The sequence below is a fragment of the Mytilus galloprovincialis genome, chromosome 14 (genome assembly GCF_965363235.1).
Source record: "Mytilus galloprovincialis chromosome 14, xbMytGall1.hap1.1, whole genome shotgun sequence".
Taxonomy (NCBI): Eukaryota; Metazoa; Mollusca; class Bivalvia; order Mytilida; family Mytilidae; genus Mytilus; species Mytilus galloprovincialis.
Window position 1 is genome coordinate 35,337,780 of NC_134851.1, and position 19,709 is coordinate 35,357,488.

At 33.1% G+C, this 19,709-nt stretch overlaps 1 long non-coding RNA gene across 1 annotated transcript; it reads right to left on the reverse strand.

The window, feature by feature from the left end:
- Positions 1–14,156: 14,156 nt before the first annotated feature.
- LOC143058449 (uncharacterized) lies at positions 14,157–18,951 on the reverse strand. Its single transcript, XR_012973066.1, has 3 exons — positions 18,579–18,951; positions 15,631–15,718; positions 14,157–14,935 (listed from the first exon to the last, which is right to left on the reverse strand). It is a non-coding gene; the product is annotated as an uncharacterized LOC143058449 (long non-coding RNA).
- Positions 18,952–19,709: the final 758 nt, after the last annotated feature.

Genomic DNA, 19,709 nt, shown 5'->3' on the forward strand with positions numbered 1-19,709 from the left:
AAGTGTTAAACAACTTAAAACGAAAAACTAACAATATGACAGCCTACAACCACTGAATGACAGGCTCCTGACTAAAGGTATAAAACCACAAATGCATAGCCCCGTTGCTTGTCTATGTTGAAGTTTGCAGTCTTAAGCCTTAATTGCTATTTTGTCATAAGTTCAAATAAAGTGTCCGTCCTTTCATGTCAAAACTAGCCCTTATTCTGATTTTATATACTGAAATATTCAACATACATGTACCTTTAAATACAATTTATAACGCACTGGTTTCCGGAAGTTTGATAGTACTTCTGGTATAACCAACAAGATAAATGGGCCTTTCTATTATTATAGTACCTTTTTTTTAATTCTTCATAGAAAATGTTTAACAAGCCTTAGGGTTCTACGGTGACCTCAAGTCCCTTAACTCTCAACAGATACCAAAACTTTCCAAATGTTACACGTTTTGACAAAGATACAGCAATGCGTAGGAACTTATTTATTTAAAATATGTTATTCTTAACGACCGAGCCCGAATAAGTGGTTTTATACGTAAAGAATGCGATGGGGTTAAATATATATGTGAGAGCTCAATCCTCCCCCTCATCTAGGACAGTGATGTACAGTTCTCTATTTTAAGCACTTGGTGTTGAAACATTTTTCTGGCAATGACAAATCATGCTTTTATATATCACTTGAATTGCCTTAAAGTGCTTAAAGTGTTGATTATCAAATATATCATCTTTTAGCATTTAGCGTGAAGGAACAGTGTAATCTATCAAAATTCATTTAAGATTAAATTAAGCTGTCAAACCGTGATTATATTGTTACTATGTTAGAAAGTACCTAAAGTATGTCGTGTGTTTTGTAATTTTATAGATTAACAATGAGGCTCCCGCAGGGTCAAAAACGACCTGCTCCCTCTGGGCCTTTTAGAGGCGACTTCCGACCTGAGGGCCTTCTAAAAACGACCTGCGACCTTTAAAATTTGAAAAAAAAGACCTCCGACCGACTCCAGTCCTCTGTGTTGGGAAAAAACGCCCTGCGACCTGTACATTTCCCTTAAAAACGACCTCTCGATGAATTTAAAACCGACCTTGCGACCTGAGGGGGTACCCTGTGGGAGCCTCAACAATCATTTCTTTATTATTTAAAACCTTTCAAAAGTCAACAACAAATGATAAAAAGTGATCAAGAGCTACATGTACTATCTTCCTACTGTATCAAAACTCAATCTTAATTTATGAATTGTCCCTGATCTCTCTGATTTTGTAGAATATTGACTACAATTGTAACCTAAAAAAAACTATAAGTTCAAAGTATTATCGCTTTATAGATGAAATATTTTAGAGAATGTAAACACTTTTATGGTTAAAGTGTTCTTAAATTTCCTATTCACCATATTCTTTATATTTCATAGAAAAAAAATTGGAGATTCATTCATGACACAAAGTCAGTACAGACACAGCTAACAAAATTGTCTGTCTGAAGTCAGGAACATGACATGCAGTGATTGTGGCGTAAACCTCCTGCAACAGATTAATAACTGTTGTAGAGCAAACTATACGAAAATTGCACACCAAAAAGATCATATTAGTGGAGAATGAAAAGTTGAAGGGTTAACTAACTAACAAATGGGGCCTCTTGCATTTGCGCCAATTTTTGAAAATTACAATCTTTCATTTGCGCCACAAGGTTATATTACATTTGCGCCAAAAAATTAAAACTTCATTTGCGCCATTTTACAGGTAATTCAGGTAAGCAATAACGAACGCGTTAAATATTCATTGTTCTAAAAGGTTTGTCTCTACAGAAGCTGAGAGTCACTAAGGTTTATAATTATATATAAAGTAGTGTTTTCATATTCGAGGTGTCAAGTTGGACATTTCCAATTTAGACCTAAAACTGGTGAGTTAAGTGTGTAATATTTGATGACCACACTTTAAAGTTTTATACGGAAGCGTATTAGCGCCACACATTTTTTTTTTTTTATTTTTCTTCCTATGTTTGCGTTAAACGCAAACCTTTGCGATATATCGCAAACCTTTGCGTTATAACGCAAACCTTTGCGTTATATAACGCAAACCTTTGCGTTATATAACGCAAACCTTTTGCGTTATAACGCAAACCTTTGCGATATAACGCAAACCTTTGCGATATAACGCAAACCTTTGCGATATAACGCAAACATTTGTTTTATCTTATTTCTTATTTAAGATTCAAAGGAAACAGTAGTTATTAATGGAGGAGGCTGGATGTGATAAAATTTATCACCTTTGTAGTAATTGCAAAGTAAACTACTTGAATAATTAGATCATATCAATGACTAATAATGAGCATAATAATATAAGAAGATGTGGTATGAGTGCCAATAAGAAAACTCTCCATCTAAGTCACTATTCGTAAACGTAAACCATCATAGGCCGAATTACGGTCTTCAACACGGAGCATTGGCTCACACTAAACAACAAACTATAAGGTCCCCAAAAACGATATCCAAGTTACTACTAGTATATATATTCCAAAGAAAATTGAGTAAATTGAGGTTATACCTAAGAAAAAAATCAACCCTGCTAATATAGCTATAACCGAATATAAATATACTTCCAAAGTCAGCTCTCGTTTGAGAACTGTGTAAAGTAGGTTACATTCAAACAAGCTACCCTTTGGCAATAAATGTATAGAATGAAGATGTTTCATTAATAAAATTATGTTCTCTCTATTCAAATTGCTACCCAAGCATCTTAAAAATACTTCATTATATTGAAATGAAAATTCAATGACTTTCTATCAAAGAATCTTGATCATATTCTGAGATTTAAAAAAAATGTTTCCTTATTAATAATTCATTTTAAAGCAGAAAGATCATTTTGTCTATTTGACTTGGAGGTTTCACAATTGTATGACATTATTTTTAATCTTTCAATTTTAATATGACTATATACTATATCTATTTTCTTGTTAAATTATATACTTTTCTGATGCACAAATCAGTCTTAATTTATGTATAATTGCACTTCAATTATTCCATTATTCCTATGCATATTTATTATAATGATTTGGCCTTGTATGTATGTTTCTTTTTTTATCTACTAGTAAATCACATCCGAAATGAATGACAGACGGACATATATACAAAACTTAATGAATAATTGAAATAAAGATGTTTGTGTTATATCGCAAAGGTTTGCGTTATATCGCAAAGGTTTGCGTTATAACGCAAAGGTTTGCGTTATAACGCAAAGGTTTGCGTTATAACGCAAAAGGTTTGCGTTATATCGCAAAGGTTTGCGTTATATCGCAAAGGTTTGCGTTATAACGCAAAGGTTTGCGTTATATCACAAAGGTTTGCGTTATAACGCAAAGGTTTGCGTTATATCGCAAAGGTTTGCGTTATAACGCAAAGGTTTGCGTTACAACGCAAAGGTTTGCGTTATATCGCAAAGGTTTGCGTTATAACGCAAAAGGTTTGCGTTATAACGCAAACATAGGAAGAAAAATAAAAAAAATAAAATGTGTGGCGCTAATACGCTTCCGTAGTTTTAGTTTATTATCAGATCATATGTACTTAAAAATGGAGACCAAGTCGTTTATTGGTACCCCGAATGAATAAAACCTTGCAAAACCAGTACATTTGTATAACAACTGAAATGGATTGCAGTTCATGAAAATACGGACTATTTTTTTATCAATATGGTATTCACTTGAGAGGAAGAATTTTCCAGACATGAAAACATCAGGGCCGTCGCTTACAAGTTTGTGCAAGGGTATACTTTACAATAGTGTTTCATGCTTTATAGAATAACTCTAGTGTAAACTGTTTTCTTTTATATTTCATATTAAGTGGTATGATCACGTTTATTTATAACAGAACTGTGTTTCATTAAGGTTTTAACATCACTTGTGTGGTTTTATGTCGACTGATTTCTGAGGAATATATTTAATTTTGCAAACAAAAACTTTCATTATCAAAAGTCTTTTTTTTTTTAAATATATGTTTTATACTATTTACCTGTATTTACAAAGATGTACCTGTAATATTGGCGCAATTGAAAGGTTTTATTTTGGCACAAATGAAATATTGTTTGTGGCGCAAATGAAAGATTATTTTAGCGCAAATGAAATGCCAATTGGCGTAAAAGCAAAGCACCGGACAAATGTTATAAACTCGTTCGTGTTTAGACAAACAACAAACAACTAAGTTGAAGTTGCTTAACTCACATGTACATTGTATTTCAGGTGTGAAAATTGTTTACACATTATTGTTAACTTTTAGGGAGACCTCGGTGGTTGTGTGGCTTAAGTTGTCCACCTAAAGTACCTCTCAAGTCTTTCACACTTAGGTTTTACGTTCGAACCCCGGTTGCTGGTGCATTCGATTCTACTCTAAAATTACTAAGATTGTCAGTGTTCATGCCAAAGGTCTGTGCATGGTTTTCTCGGAACACTCGGGCTTCTTCGCCAATAGATAGAAATTAACTGTCATTAGTAATGCGTGTGGACTTATTCACCAATAAATCGATCAATCAATCAATTTAGATATCCAGCTGTTGACCTATTTTTTTCCGCTTTATTGTCTCGTTAGCGTAATACAACATGTATTATTTATATAAATAACACATGTACATAGATGAGAGGGTGATGGAGACGATTGTTACCCCGGGAAGACATTGTCAATTAAGAAGGTTTTTTGGGTTTTTTTTTTACATTCTATGAAAAATTTCTGAGCCAAAATGTAGAATGTGAGCATTGAAAGTAATTCGTTTTTGTAAATTTAATTATTGCTCTTTAAATCGTCGATTTTTGATTGGTCTGTACGAAAGGGTGACATTCAAAAAGTTGTCTCCTGCTCCGCCATGAGATACAGTTAATTGTCTTGCTCGTGTCAGCCAATCCAAAGTTGGCATTTTAACGTGAAGTATAATTATTTGATATGTTCATAACAAGAAAGTGTCGATAGTACACGGATGCCCCCACTCGCACTGTCATTTCCTCAGCTTAGTGGACCACGAAACTGGAGTCAAAATTGTAAGTTTGGCATTAACATTAATTAGACAGATTAAATCATAGGAATTATGTGTACTAAGTTTCAGATTGATTGAACTTGAATCAACTTCATTAAAAACTACTTTAAGCAAAACTTTGATATGTAGCGGGACAGTCGGACGAACAAAAGGACGGACGCACATACCGTCAAACAAAATGGTCTAAGGTTTGGCATAAAATAAATATATGAAAATGATCAAATATCTTCCTCGATCGAATACATCGTAACATTTTTTATTTTCCTGACTAGGTCAGTAATCCTACCGCGACAAATGACAAAAAAGACTGTAAATTTGTGATCAATTGAAAAAATACTTTATTTCATATAAGTGCTACGCACTTTACTGAACATATATTTCTTTTGCGACTGTTTTAATTTTGGTATAGATATTAAAAATATGTTTTTGTTTTTATATTATTTTGCGATGAAAAAGGACTACCCATTGTCAAAGACAAATATTACCGGTCTATATGAAGACGAATGATTATAATCGTGGTCAAATTATATTTTATATTACCAAATTGGAAATCATAATTGCTATGCACTGCTGTGCTTTATGAATATTTTTATTTATGTAAACCACAAACACAGGAAACTCTTGTTTGAAATTAACTAAAGGGAATTTTTTTTAGATATTATCTAAACAAATGTTTTGTCAAAACGTTCACTAAAATATTTAAAGAACAAAATTATACTTTTAAGATGAAACTTCCTCGTGAATGACGCATACAATATTTGGAATGATATATCTACGTATTCCTAAAATTAACTTCATCAGAATATTTGAACCCCTTCAAACAAAAATTTGTGAACTTCGCTTTTCAAAGAGTTTCAATGAAATGAAATTAAAAAAAGAGAGAAAAATGCCACTTCAATGTGCATTAAAAAATGAGTAATTCTGTGTCAAAATTGTGACGGCCAGTTTTCATTGGTGGAGGAAGCCGAAGTGCCCGGAGAAAACCACCGACCTTCAATAGGAAAACAAACAATCCTAGTCAATTAAGATTGGAGTCGAGTGCACCCGCAAGGGCGGGGTTCGAACTGTCTACCTCACTGTTGACTGGCTACTGATAGCAGTAGTTACTTCTTGAACCAATCGGCCACCGAGGACCCTCATCTGTTTCTGAAATAAGCTTCATCCAATAAATGTATACGCTAGACCAACTAACTTTCAATTTAAAGTTAGGGGGAGAATTAGGACCAATTAAGGCAGCAACCATTTGATTTTCTGGGGTCGGGGGGGGGGGGGGAGTGGGGGGGCTATGTTTTTTTTTCTGGACAAATTTTTTTTTTCGCGGCGAAAAACAATCTATTTTTTTCGCGACAAGTCGAAAATATTTTTTTTCTTTTAATTTTAGCATTACATATAGTGGCAGCTGAGGGTGAAACAAACTGGAAACAAACTTTTTTTTCCAAAAAAAAACCGGTCAGTATTGTTGTGAAAATATGGCAGGTAATTAAAGTTCGTGTTTTGAAGCCGAAGTTTAACGATTGCCACCTGTTTGTCAACAATTAACAAAAAGTCAACAAAAAAGCATGGAAATTGAGCACGTGTTTAACATGTAAATTCAGATAATAGTTTATTTTAAGGACATCCATGCGTATTGCGATCACCAGATTTTTACGAGATGGGTCACACTGAGGTCACTTTGCATATGGAAAATATGTCGGGGGAATTGCTTCCTGGAAGGAAGGAAGCAATTAAAATAAAGTAAACTTCTTCTAAATATGAATAAATTAAAGAATTTTCTTCAGAAAAAAGTATATATACATAAGTTTTATAATGTTAACTATCCATTGAGTTATAAAAAAACACATGCATTATTTTTTTAATTTGAGGTTTCTTATGACTTTAACAAAAAAAGAAGAGTTTTAAACAAGTTTTATATATTTTCATTAAATATTCAGTTCTTTAAAATTATGGACGTTTGAATGGTTTTACACTAGTAATTTTTGGGGCCCTTTATACTTCGCTTACGGTGTGAGCCAACTTGGAAGCTTCGTGTTGAAGACCGTACATTGATATATAATGGTTTACTTTTATGAATTGTGACTCGGATGGAGAGTTGTCTCTTTGGCACTCATACCACATCTTCCTATAACTAAGGACAATAGCACAAGTTAAAAACTGAATGGTCTTTCCAATAATAACCTTTATTTTCCTTTTTTTTACATTTTTTACAACCTAAAATCAAATGATACCCATCGTCTATTAAATATTTGTCCTGCGTGCGACATAAACCCATATTTCAATTAATGGTGCATTGTAACTTGCCTAGTCTGACACACAGGGGGGCCAGAAAAAATGTCGGATTAAGAAGGGTGTCACAATACTCAGGTCGTTTTTCTGCAAGCATACAATGGGACTAGGATAATGTGTCGGTTAAAGCAGGATGTTTGAATACTAAGACGTCGGATTAGACAGGTTACACTGTACTATTATATCTATGAGTTTTAGTTTAAACATATTTATTTATTTCTGGATTAGGAAACAAGTTTTGTAACTTATATAAATCCCTTTCTACTTTGCGGGTGCGAGTGCTGCCTTGTAGCGGCATTAGCCTGCTCTTTTTCAAAATCTACAAGGGTGTCTTTAACGTGCAAGAGATATGACTCTCTCTTGACACGGGTCAGCCATTTATCGGCCCCTTCCGACGGACTATCATCGTTTCCACAAGACCGATATCTATCCATTTTGACAGCTAATTTCATCTTTGAAATTGAATATAAACAGTATTTGCAAATGAAGATTTGTATATATAATATGTTCACACTGGGATCTAGTTAAAGTTGCAATCCATAAGGATCATAAATAAATCTATCATATGCCTCTTATATATACTTAATTGAACAACTCAACTGGAACGACAATTTTGATCTAAACCTATAAAAAATAAAAATCTTCCTACTTGACATTAATTTACAGATATTTGCACACTGTATTTAGTACTCATCTCAGACTGTTTTAGAGTGTTCAGCGGGTGTTATTTACACGTGCTATGCTCATAATGTTGAACTATGAAAATATTGATTGTTCGGATTAAAAGCAACTTTCAGCACACTTTCGCTACTTTATTGTGGCCAGTTTCTATTGGTGGAGGAAGCCCAAGTACCTAGAGAAATACCACTTACTTGCGACAAGAAAATTGTTAATCCTACGATTCTACTCTTACACACCGTGCCACAAGCTTTATTCGAATATTGTTGCTACATGTAAGCAAGTGCTTAATGTACGTAAACTACATAGACTCGACCAATGGTGTGCTACATGTACATAAACTACACAGACTCGACCAACGGTGTGCTACATGTACATAAACTACACAGACTCGACCAAAGATGTGCTACATGTACATAAAAAGGAAATTACTTGAAATTGGTGAACCATAATATTTAGAGTGACTGTAGATGAAATGTTTTGTCCTGGCACATGGAAATATCTACATGTAAATGAACAAGACATTTAGACTGAAAGTCTAAATGTCGGACATAACGTTAGACTAAAGTATATTTCCTATGGCTTTAGCTTCAAATTCAACTAGAACACACCCGCGAAATCGCGGGCATATATAGCTGTGGACTGTTGTAGGATGATTTTTTATAAAAGATATTATGTATAGAGAATTTAATAAAAGGTATCAAAAGCCCTCTCCCTTTTTCCAAAGTCCGATATTTGTTTCCTTTCTGTTAAATTCAATTATTTCTCTTGTGTCTGGTCTCAGACCACAATTACTCTTCTCCTTTGCTACAATGCTTCTTTGGGTAAAAGTCAAATCAAATTAAAAATTTGCACCATTTCAAACATGAAATAAATGGAACTGCTTATATATAGACCATTATTAGTCTAATAAAATATGCATTTAGGGAAATCCATCAGTGTTTTTTTTTTTCTTTTGAGAGCCTTTTTAACTTGCCAATGGTAGGATATGAATCATGTATAAATGACTAAGAATAATTTGAGGGGTGATCGGAGGGGTCCTGATCCCGAAATCCCGGGCTTAAAACCATGAAATCCCGAGATGCAGAATTTATAGAAATGCATATCCCGAAATCGAAAAGTATATTCCTGGATCCCGTAAGGATCAATCCCCAAATCCAGAGCTTAAAAACAACCGATCCCGACGCCCCGAAAAAGTCCCTGCCTACTTCTTATCTCTGCCTTACTTTCATTTTTGGCAAATCACTATTTTCCCTTTCAACAATAAATTTTTATGCCCCATTTGTGGGCATTTTGATTTCTAGTCTGTACATCCGTTCATTTGTTCGTCCGTCCGTCCGTCCGTCCGTGTCTGTCCCGCTTCAGGTTAAAGTTTTTGGTCGAGGTAGTTTTAGATGAACTTGAGCATTTTTTCTTTTTCTTATTTTAATATATATGCAAGTGGTATGACCCCTTAATTAGTAAACATTTCAAAGAAAACAGTAGACAGAACCAGGGCCGACTTTCTATATACTAACATACTAAAATAGAAAGTCCCTGACAGAATACAGAGAGTCTCTATATATTAAAGTAGTATAATCGTAGTTTACATGTAGATAAACGCGAAAAATAATTGTCTTCTCTAAGGAGGTATAATTTTTGTGGTTTTTGCGATCTAAACACCATGATATGAAACGCGAAAAATAATTGTCCCTCTAAGGAGGTATAATCGTTGTGATTCTTGCGATGTAAACACCATGATATGGAGAACTGAAAGTCTTATTTTTTTTCCATTTTTGTTATCCATCATACGATTGATTGTACTTGTGCCAAATGTTTTACTTATTTTAATATATATACAACTGGTATGACCCCTTAAATAGTAAACATTCCAAAGAAAACAGTAGACAGAATACAGAGAGTCTCTATATATTAAAGTAGTATAATCGTAGTTTATATGTAGATAAACGCGAACAATAATTGTCCTCTTTAAGGAGGTATAATAGTTGTGGTTCTTGAGATCTAAACAGCATGATATGGAGAACGCTCTGATTGGCTTATCTATTTTTCATTTTTCATTTTTGTTATCTATCATACGATTGGTTGTATTTGTGCATCTTTCAAACCGGAAGTCTTGTCTATGACTAAAAGTCAGTCCGATGACGGAATCATATCCGGACTCCTTTTTTGTCGTTTTTCTCCCAAAATAATTCAATCTAAATAATCATAATAATGGAGTCTTATAAAATTTCAATTACTTTTTAACAGTTTTTAAGAACTTCAACTTGTCAATGATAAAGCTATCAAAAGTCAAGAGAGAATATTTTCCCGCCAAAATTTCAATGGCTCATATCTCGAAAACAAGCACGGTGACCTATATATTTTTTTCGCTCTTTGGATTCCTTTAGGCAGCAACCATTTGATTTTCTGGGGGGGGGGGGGGGGGGTATGGTTTTTTTTTGAAAAAAAAAATTGTTTGTTTCACCCTCAGCTGCCACTATATGTAATGCTAAAATTGAAAGAAAAAAATTGTTTTCAATTTGTCGCGGGCGAAAAAAAAAATTGTCCAGAAAAAAAAAACTTTTTTAAAGTTCAACAGCAATATGTGTCATTATTTCATATCGGTTGAGAATAAGATGCTCTTATTGGATAAAAAGGGGTCACTTGGCATTCATTATTCTTCAGTAATAAATTCCATCGGTCATTAACAGAAAAAACGGACCAGAAAACCGGTCGTTAACGAACTTTTACATGATAATGACCGGTGGGGCGTGCTTTCCGTCTGATATTGACCGTTGGGCGTGGTTTCCGTCTGATAATGACCGCTAGGGCGTGATTTCTCTGTTAATGACAGGTGGAGCGTGGTTTCTCTGTTTAGAGAGATTTACCTTTTATGAAACATGTTCCTGATTTTAATATTATATTTAAGTTGTTGAATTGTTTATTTAATATATGTTTTCGTTCAATATAAAATGAAAGATAACTTGATTAATATTCATATACTGAAAAATTGCACTAAAATAAATGGCAGTATTACTACGGCTGGTCTTCACTCTTTGTCATAGAAATCGTGCAACTACTCGAGTTCGCTTTAGGCATTTTGAATTTACGAGAATTATCCAAAACAAGGTTTATCAATGAAATAAACATAATAGTTCTTGAAAAACTGGTCATTATCGTGATACATGGACTGCCCGTAGGACAGTGGTATTGACTGCGACAGCGATAATGACCTTGCCTTTGGCTCAGTCATTATCACTATCTTAGTCAATACCACTGTCCTGTGGGCAGTCCATATATCACGATAATGACCAGTTTTTCAAGAACTATTATATAATTCGTGTAGTCAGCTTTACCAAAATTTGGTTCAGTGGGTATTACTCTTAGCTTTGATGTCTTGCTTAAAATTTGATAATAATTATTTCAAAAGGAAAGACTCTACACATATTTTTCAACATGTATACTTTAAGGGCATACGATACAATCACAGGGGAGGTAATGACGTTGCTAACGTAAAATGTTTTTTTCGCGACGTCAAGCTGTGACATATCGGGAAAAGATGCATTTTTCGACTGATTTTTATCATTCAAACCGATTTAATTTGAAAACGAGTGCATGGACCAACGACATTTTGTTTCATTTTGCAGAGAAATTATGTAGACCAAATTTTATAAAACTGTAAATAGTGCATTTTTTTTTTTTTTTAATTTTGATAACTGATATACAGCAAAAAATGACGTTTTTATTCTCAATTCATGACCATTTCATGAATATGAGTTATTCTGAATCAATTGTGCATACATTTTTAAGATACTTATAAAATACAGAAATTACAAATTATTTAACAAAAAACAATTTAAGTTTATCTTTTAAAACAAAAAAGTTATGTCTTTCTTTCGAAAGGAAAAATACGGCCCCAATCCGATTTTTGAGCAAATATACAAAATTTCGACCTCGATTAACTCAAAAAGTAGCACATGAAGGTATATTTGTTTTTACATATTTAATTTGATCAGGCAAGAAATAACCTATATGGAAATTTTCATCAAACTGTAAATACGGGATCAAAACTGTATCGTATGCCCTTAAAAATACTAAACCTAATGTGCAATTTTGATTCTTTCACTTTTTGAAAGTTTGATTTTTTAAATGTTTGATTAAGATATAAAAAATACAAAAGGGGGTGAAAAGAGGGGTACCTTTAACTGATACTTAAAAGTTAATGTTTAAAATAAAACCACAGCCAGACAGTTGTAAATAGTTATCAAAGGTACCAGGATTATAATTTAGTACGCCGACGCGCGTTTTGTCTACATAAGACTCATCAGTGACGCTCATATCAAAATATTTATCAAGCCAAACAAGTACGAAGTTGAAAAGCATTGAGGATCCAAAATTCCAAAAAAATTGTGCCAAATACGGCTAAGGTAATCTATTCCTAGGATAAGAAAATCCTTAGTTTTTCGAAAAAATTAAAGTTTTGTAAACAGGAAATTTATAAAAATGACCACACAATTGATATTCATGTCAACACCGAAGTGCTGACTACTGGGTTGGTGATACCCTCGGGATGAAACGTCCACCAGCAGTGGCATCGACCCAGTGGTGTAAATAGTTATCAAAGGTACCAGGATTATAATTTAGTACGCCGACGCGCGTTTCGTCTACATAAGACTCATCAGTGACGCTCATATCAAAATATTTATCAAGCCAAACAGGTACGAAGTTGAAGAGCATTGAGGATCCAAAATTCCAAAAAAATGTGCCAAATATGGCTAAGGTAATCTATTCCTGGGATAAGAAAATCCTTAGTTTTTCGAAAAAATTAAAGTTTTGTAAGCGGTGAAAAATTGGATAACAAAATAAATTCGTTTTAGAACAAGACTCACGGCTCTGATAATGACCATTTTACTTGCTGGTTTTCCAAGCACCAATATTTTTGTAGTAACAGTAAAAACTAATCAACTCGCAGTAGGTCAAATAGAATGGTTGGGTCGAGTATGTATTTATATGTTTTCTTCTGAACCTTAAGCAATAAAATGGCTCATTAAACGTTGTATATATTAGCGGCAATAAGTGAAATTAGGCATTAAGCTTAAATCCTAGGCAATAAGCTAACGCCTAGGCATAAAGTTATTGCCTGAAATTTTCAGGCATTAAGCTTATTACCTGAAATCTGATGACGATAAAACGGGAGACAGTGCAATAGTCGGTGTCACAGTTCAACAACTTGTGATAACAAATGATTTTAACACTAATTTCTATCAATTTTCATATTTTATAAGTAATATTTGATAAGTTTTAATATAAAAACATATTTTATCTGTGATTTTATTTCCAGTAGATGACATTTTAAACTTCAGTTCTCGTAATGCTTTTATGTAACAAATTTGTTTATTTAATTGAATAAATGTCTTATTTACTCGCATTTAATTTTTAGGCAATAAGCTTAATGCCTGGACACATTTTTCAGGATTTAAGCTTAAATCCTAGGATTTAAGACTTATGCCTAACATCATTTAACAGTCTCCGGGACAAGTTTGCAATTCCGCTGAGTGCAAAAGTTGTCACCTTAATTTTTGGAGTTAAGTCAAAACAAAGTTGATAACTTGGTTGGTATTGGTTCCCTGATATTTGTCCTAAATTTTTTTGGATCTAGCACCACTGTTGAAAAAGTTATGCCCCTTTTTTCAACAATTTCCTCAGAGGAAAAGTACTTTTCCTCAAGGGAAATCAAATTTCCCTGAAGAAAAAAGATTTTTCCTCAAGGGAAATTGTTTTTTCCTCAAGGGAAAAAGATTTCCCTTAGGGAATTTGCTGCATAATTATTTCCTTTGAGGAAATTCTATTTCCTTAGAGGAAATTCTTTTTCCTTAGAGGAAATTCTTTTTCCTTTGAGGAAATTTGCAGCTTCAAATTTTCCTTGGAGGAAATACTTTTTCCTGTGAGGAAATTTGTAGCTTCAAATTTTCCTTGGAGGAAATACTTTTTCCTGTGAGGAAATTTTTGACAAACACTTTTCCTTGGAGGAAAATTCAAGACAACAAATTTCCTCTAGGGAAATCATTGTTCTTCAAATTTCCTCTAAGGAAATTTCTGAAGATCAAATTTCCCTTAAGGAAATGTTTTCCCTTATTTTTACTTGTTGAACATTTCTTCACTACACCATGTATACAAACAGTATGAATATAATAATAACAAGACTGTATAATTGATGCAAATGATATTTAAAACTTTAATAAATGTTTGACTCAACATTTTAATGACATTGAAAATAATACAGTCTGACTGTTTAGATCTAGGTATCGTTTATACTTTTTTTATAAATTTAACTTTGATTTATAATTTTTTTTGGAGCAAATGCTTCTATTTTCTTTGTAATTGTTTCAATGCGATACATCAATAAGCAACCAATTTGAATGTCATACCATTTGTGGTGTTCTAAAGAATTTGTTTATATATTTGCAGATTAAATAATAAAATAAACACTTTTCGTGTTATTTTAAATAAGAATTTCTTCTGTTTCAGCTTGTGTACAGTTATTCAATCCACTACGTAAGAATTCAGTGAATACATTATTCCATTCACTAAACAATTCCCTTCAATTCTAAGAGAAATCATTTTTGCAAATTGTTCTTCAATGATCTTATTCTGTATATTTGATATGAGGGAGCGATGTAAATGAGTGGATAAAACTGGTGTTCCTTTTTTCAACAACAAAATAGTATTTGTTCAGCATTCTCCTTTCTTTTGATTAAGATATGTTGTTGCTTTTATGCAATAGTGTTTTTGTGTATCTATGATAGAACTCCATTTTGTTTATGGTCATTATCATGTGATAATTGTTGAAATTTCCTATTTCTTTTTTGCAGGAAAGCACACATTCCATTTCAAATTAATCCAATTATGCACTATGTAAATAAATTTCAACTATAAGTTTCCTCTTCAGTAATGACCTATTGATCATGAAAACCAAGATGTCTGATCACCTATAAATACACAAAATAAACAAATAAAATGTTATAAATGGAGAGAGAAACAGCAATAAATGTTTTTCATGTGTATCTTTCCTTATTAAAATACATTAAGTAAACTTGAACTCGAGAAAAATAAATAACTGCGATGTAGACTAGAAAGTATAAAATGCCAAATAAAGTATTCACGAAAAATTAGTTGATTTACAGAGGTCAAGTCCCTGTTTGCAGGAAATTTACATCATTGGTTGTCTGGTGGAGAGTTGTCTTATTGGCAATCATACCACATCTTATTTTTATATAACCTTGCCATATTCCTATTGTGCTTGTCCAAAGTTCAGAGCCTGTAGCTTTTGTCAGTTTAGTCTGACACTAAAATTTAGTGGTTGTTGTTGTTGTTGTTTCATACCGGTCATATTTATTTTTTGTAGTTTATTTTGTTATAAACTAGGCAATTACCATGATTAGTTTTACAGTTTGGATTGTTTCAATGTTTCATCTTTAGGTCTTTTATAGCTGCCTACTTTGACTATAGTATAGGGTATGGATTTTCTCATTATTGAAGGTCGTAACAGGCCTACAATTGCTTTCTCAAAGCCATGATAGTTTTCATATTTAATATACCACATCTTTTAATTTTTATAGTAATCATGATACTAGTAATCATCTTTCAAGTTCAATAACTTTTTTAAAATTAAAAGGTGCCTTACCATTTAGGTTTAGTTGGCTTCTGCAAATTTTACATTGCCTATCATTTCTGCTGTATATAATTTCTCTGTATCTTCTATAGTTCTTGTCCTATATATAAAAGAGTAAAAGTTGAATGACATCTTGCATCAATATTTTTTTCTGTTTAATGTACATTATGTATATTAATGTGTGTTTAATAAAAATCTAAACCATGAGTGCTTGATAAGTTTCTTGCCCTTATAGCTGGTCTTTAAGCTTTAAATGAATTTTAATGATCGACTAAAAAACTATGAGCACTGTGCAAATAAGACCCCTGCCCTCCAAAAAAAACAAAACATGCACAAACAGTGGTATTTATTGACATAAAACATGTATATAATTTGGCTCCATTTATAGATATATATCTCAAGTGACTATAAGTTTAAGGCTGTGATTTTTTTAACAAATCCATAAATTTCTAAAACCTTTCAAAGTTTTTGAAAATGGACAATTTTAAAATAATTTTGCAACAACTAAGGTTCCTTAACTCTGCATCTTATAAAAAAATATACATGATAAATAGGGAATGATACTCCAGCTTGCATATTATTCAAAGTTTTAAAGGAACATAACTGAAGAACGGTAAAAGTTTTACTACCAAAATTTGAAATTGATCTGATTAAAATTGTGATAAAAAGTATTTTTTTAAAGTTTAATAAAATTTGGTTGAGGGAAACTTAAGTTAGAAGGCCGAAACATTTTTTTCCATTTTTAAAGAACATAACTATAGAATTTAGTAAAAGAGACACTACCAAAATTCAAACTTAATCTGTATTTTGTGATGATAAGCATTGTGTATTGATTTCATAACATTTGATTGAGACAAACTAAATTTTAGAGAACAGGAAACCAAAAATTCAGCATATTTTCCCCATTTCTAAAGGGGCATAACTCTGATACTCTAGTACAGTAACACTGACATCACCAAAATTCAAACTTGATATGAGAATTGTGATAACAAGCTTTTGTAAAAGTTTAATTGAATTTGGTTGAGGCAAGCTAAAGTACTGTAAGAGAACAAAAAACAACTTTGGGACAGACGGACAAACGATCTGACAAGTGTTAAACATTATGCCCCCTCCACTTTGGGTCATAACAATAAAAAGGGAGTTTGTCAAGATATAAAAACAATTCACCAAAGTTTCATAAAAATTTGTGAAAGCATTCTTGAGACTATCCTAATCCCAAGTCATGATAGTACAATGACATAAATCAGATTTTTTTTTAAATTAAAAGGAAAATTATCATGTTTATGTTATACAAAAATAATTCACCAAGTTTCATGAAAATTGCTCAAAGCATTATTAATAGTATACGTACTGGAAAATCCCCGCTTTTATGAATAAAATCCCTAACTTTAAATTAAAAATTTAAAATCCCTAAAAATTAAAAAGGAGCTTAATTATCATGATTATATCAATAGATAATTCACCAAAGTATTATGAAAATTTTATGATTAATGTATTCTAATTCCAAGACTATCTAAGACATGGTTTGTTTGAATTAAAAAAGTTGGAATAAAGTACCTGCTAGAATTCAGGAGAATTAGACCAAATCAGGCTATCTTCTAGATTATCAGACAATTGACTGTACATAGAAAAGGAATTTTCTTTTTTCTTTTTTCTTATTTAGCTATTTGTTATCTCTGTCCTTAATATATACTGAACTAAGCCATTTTTTCACATATTTTTTTTGTTTTTTCTCTCTTGTGACTTGTTATTTAACATAACAAAAAAAAACAAAGGCAATGAAAGAGAAACTGACAATGCCAAGGCAAAACATAAGATGCAGAAAAGAAAAACAAAACAAAACACTAAGCAACACCAACATCACCAAAAAACTAGTGTTGAATTCATGTGCTCAGTCAGTCAGTGAGAGTTCGCAGATCCTGACCTACTATATCTATGCTTAAAAACCTAAAAATCATATAGTTCTAAACATATTTTGTAAATTTATACTTGATTAAAATGTTGTCATAAATAGCATAGACACCTTTGAGTTTTGAGAACCACATGTGTTAATTGTGCGAGTATAATCATTGATAATCATGCACAAGATTGACTTTTAAAAGCCTATATATATTGTAATTTTCTGAAAATATTGCATGCATTTATTAATATGACCAATTTCAAGAAATGCACAAAGATGTGAGATGATTTATATAATTGTAATTTCAGGAATTTACAGTAAAGGCTTTTATCCTCACTGCATTTTGCACTTTTCCTAATTCAGGAGCCAGAAGTTATGGCCTTTGTGACCTTTGTATGATTTTTATTTTAGTTTCTTTTTTTTATATTGAAGAGTTTAGTATGACGTCCATTATCACTCAACTAGTATACATTTTTGTTTAATGGCAAGCTAAAGCATGCCTCACAGGCACGGATCCAGGGGCGGGGGCTGAAGGTTGGACATGTTGGAACCCCCTTTCTTTATTGGACGATCAATGCATTTGAATGGGGACATGTAGTTGGACACCCCCCCCCCCAAAAAAAAAAAATTGTCCTGGGTTAGGAACCCCTCCTTTATATGACTAGATCCACCCCAGTCTCAGGTTGCGGGATTTTCTCGTTGCAATGAAGACCCATCGGTGACCTATGGCTGTTATCTGCTCTTTGGTCATGTTGCAGGGGCGGATGCAGGAATTTTCGAAAGGGGGGGTGCTAACCCAGGGCAAAGGGGGGGTGCAAGGGGGGGTGCAAAACATATGTCCCGATACAAATGCATTGATCGGCAAAAATAAAGGGGGGTTGCGCACCCCCGGAACCCCCCCCCCCCCCCTTTGGATCCGCCACTGTGTTGTTATCTCTTTGATACATTCCCCATTTCCATTTCCATTTTCTTTTCGGTTCTATTATAAATATTAGAAACGAGTTTGGCGCCTTTACAAAAATATAATTGTCTGTGCTGATAGGGGAGTATGTGTGCATACCAATATTTAAATTTTCTAGGCCTTCTTTTTGAATATTTTGTGCATTTCTTGGTAAAATACTGTAAGACCTCGAGTGCTGTTGTTTTACAAAAACGGTCAAGTAATGTAGGGGAAAGAAACTAACTAAAAAGACCAAAATAAGCCACAACTAATGGGGGTCTCATTGGGGGTTCTGTTCACGGATCCCGCTTAGTTACTACTTATTTTTTTTAGATTCTCGCATGATGCCATCCCGCGTACACTATGTAAGTGAACAATTCTGCTATTTTTGTAATTTCCCATGTCCCGCTAAACTTCATTTCGCGTTTTCACGGCACAATAATTTGAGGGAGGATAGGACCTTTATCGGGACTGCGGGATCGGGTGTTTTTAAGCTCTGGATTTCGGGATTGATCCTTTCGGGATACGATAATTCTTTTTTCGAATTTCGGGACCTCTGGATTTCGTGTTTTTTAAGCCCGGGATTTCGGGATTTCGTGTTTTTAAGCTCGGGATTTCAGGATCAGTACCCCTCCTACCCTCCCTCATAATTTGACTTTCATGTGTCACGTTTACAAAAAATACGCCTCGACAATCCCGAGTCCCGCTCAGACCCCCCTTATAGGTACATAATGAATAGTTTACTATGTAGTGAGTAGTCGGGTCAAATACACATGTATACACTTTTAGACGACCTTAGATTCATTTCACAGCGAAAATACTCATTTATATTGAACATTTTAGATCACTTTACATTTAGATTTTATAACTTTTAAAATAAAGACCATATAGATTTAAGATCATTTAATCGAAAGATTATAATTTGTCAATGCGCAACTGTAACCAGGTACTGAATTTTTTTTTGCATGCGTTAAGTTAAAAGTGCCGGGAATAGAAAAGCAAGTTAAACTTCTCATCTGGACTTTTTAATAAGTCTGTATACCGGACCTCTTCTCTATTTTGGGATTGAAAAAAAATCTAAAGTTAAAAATGCGGTTTTGAGCCTATTTCTTCTTTTTAATTTGGTAACACGTTAAGCCATTAGTGACACTAATATGGTATATTACCAATAATAAGGCCATATATTTCGGTGTGTAGAAATACCGCAAAAGACTTCTTAGTGCACTAAGAAGAAAGTTTTTGCATTAAGGA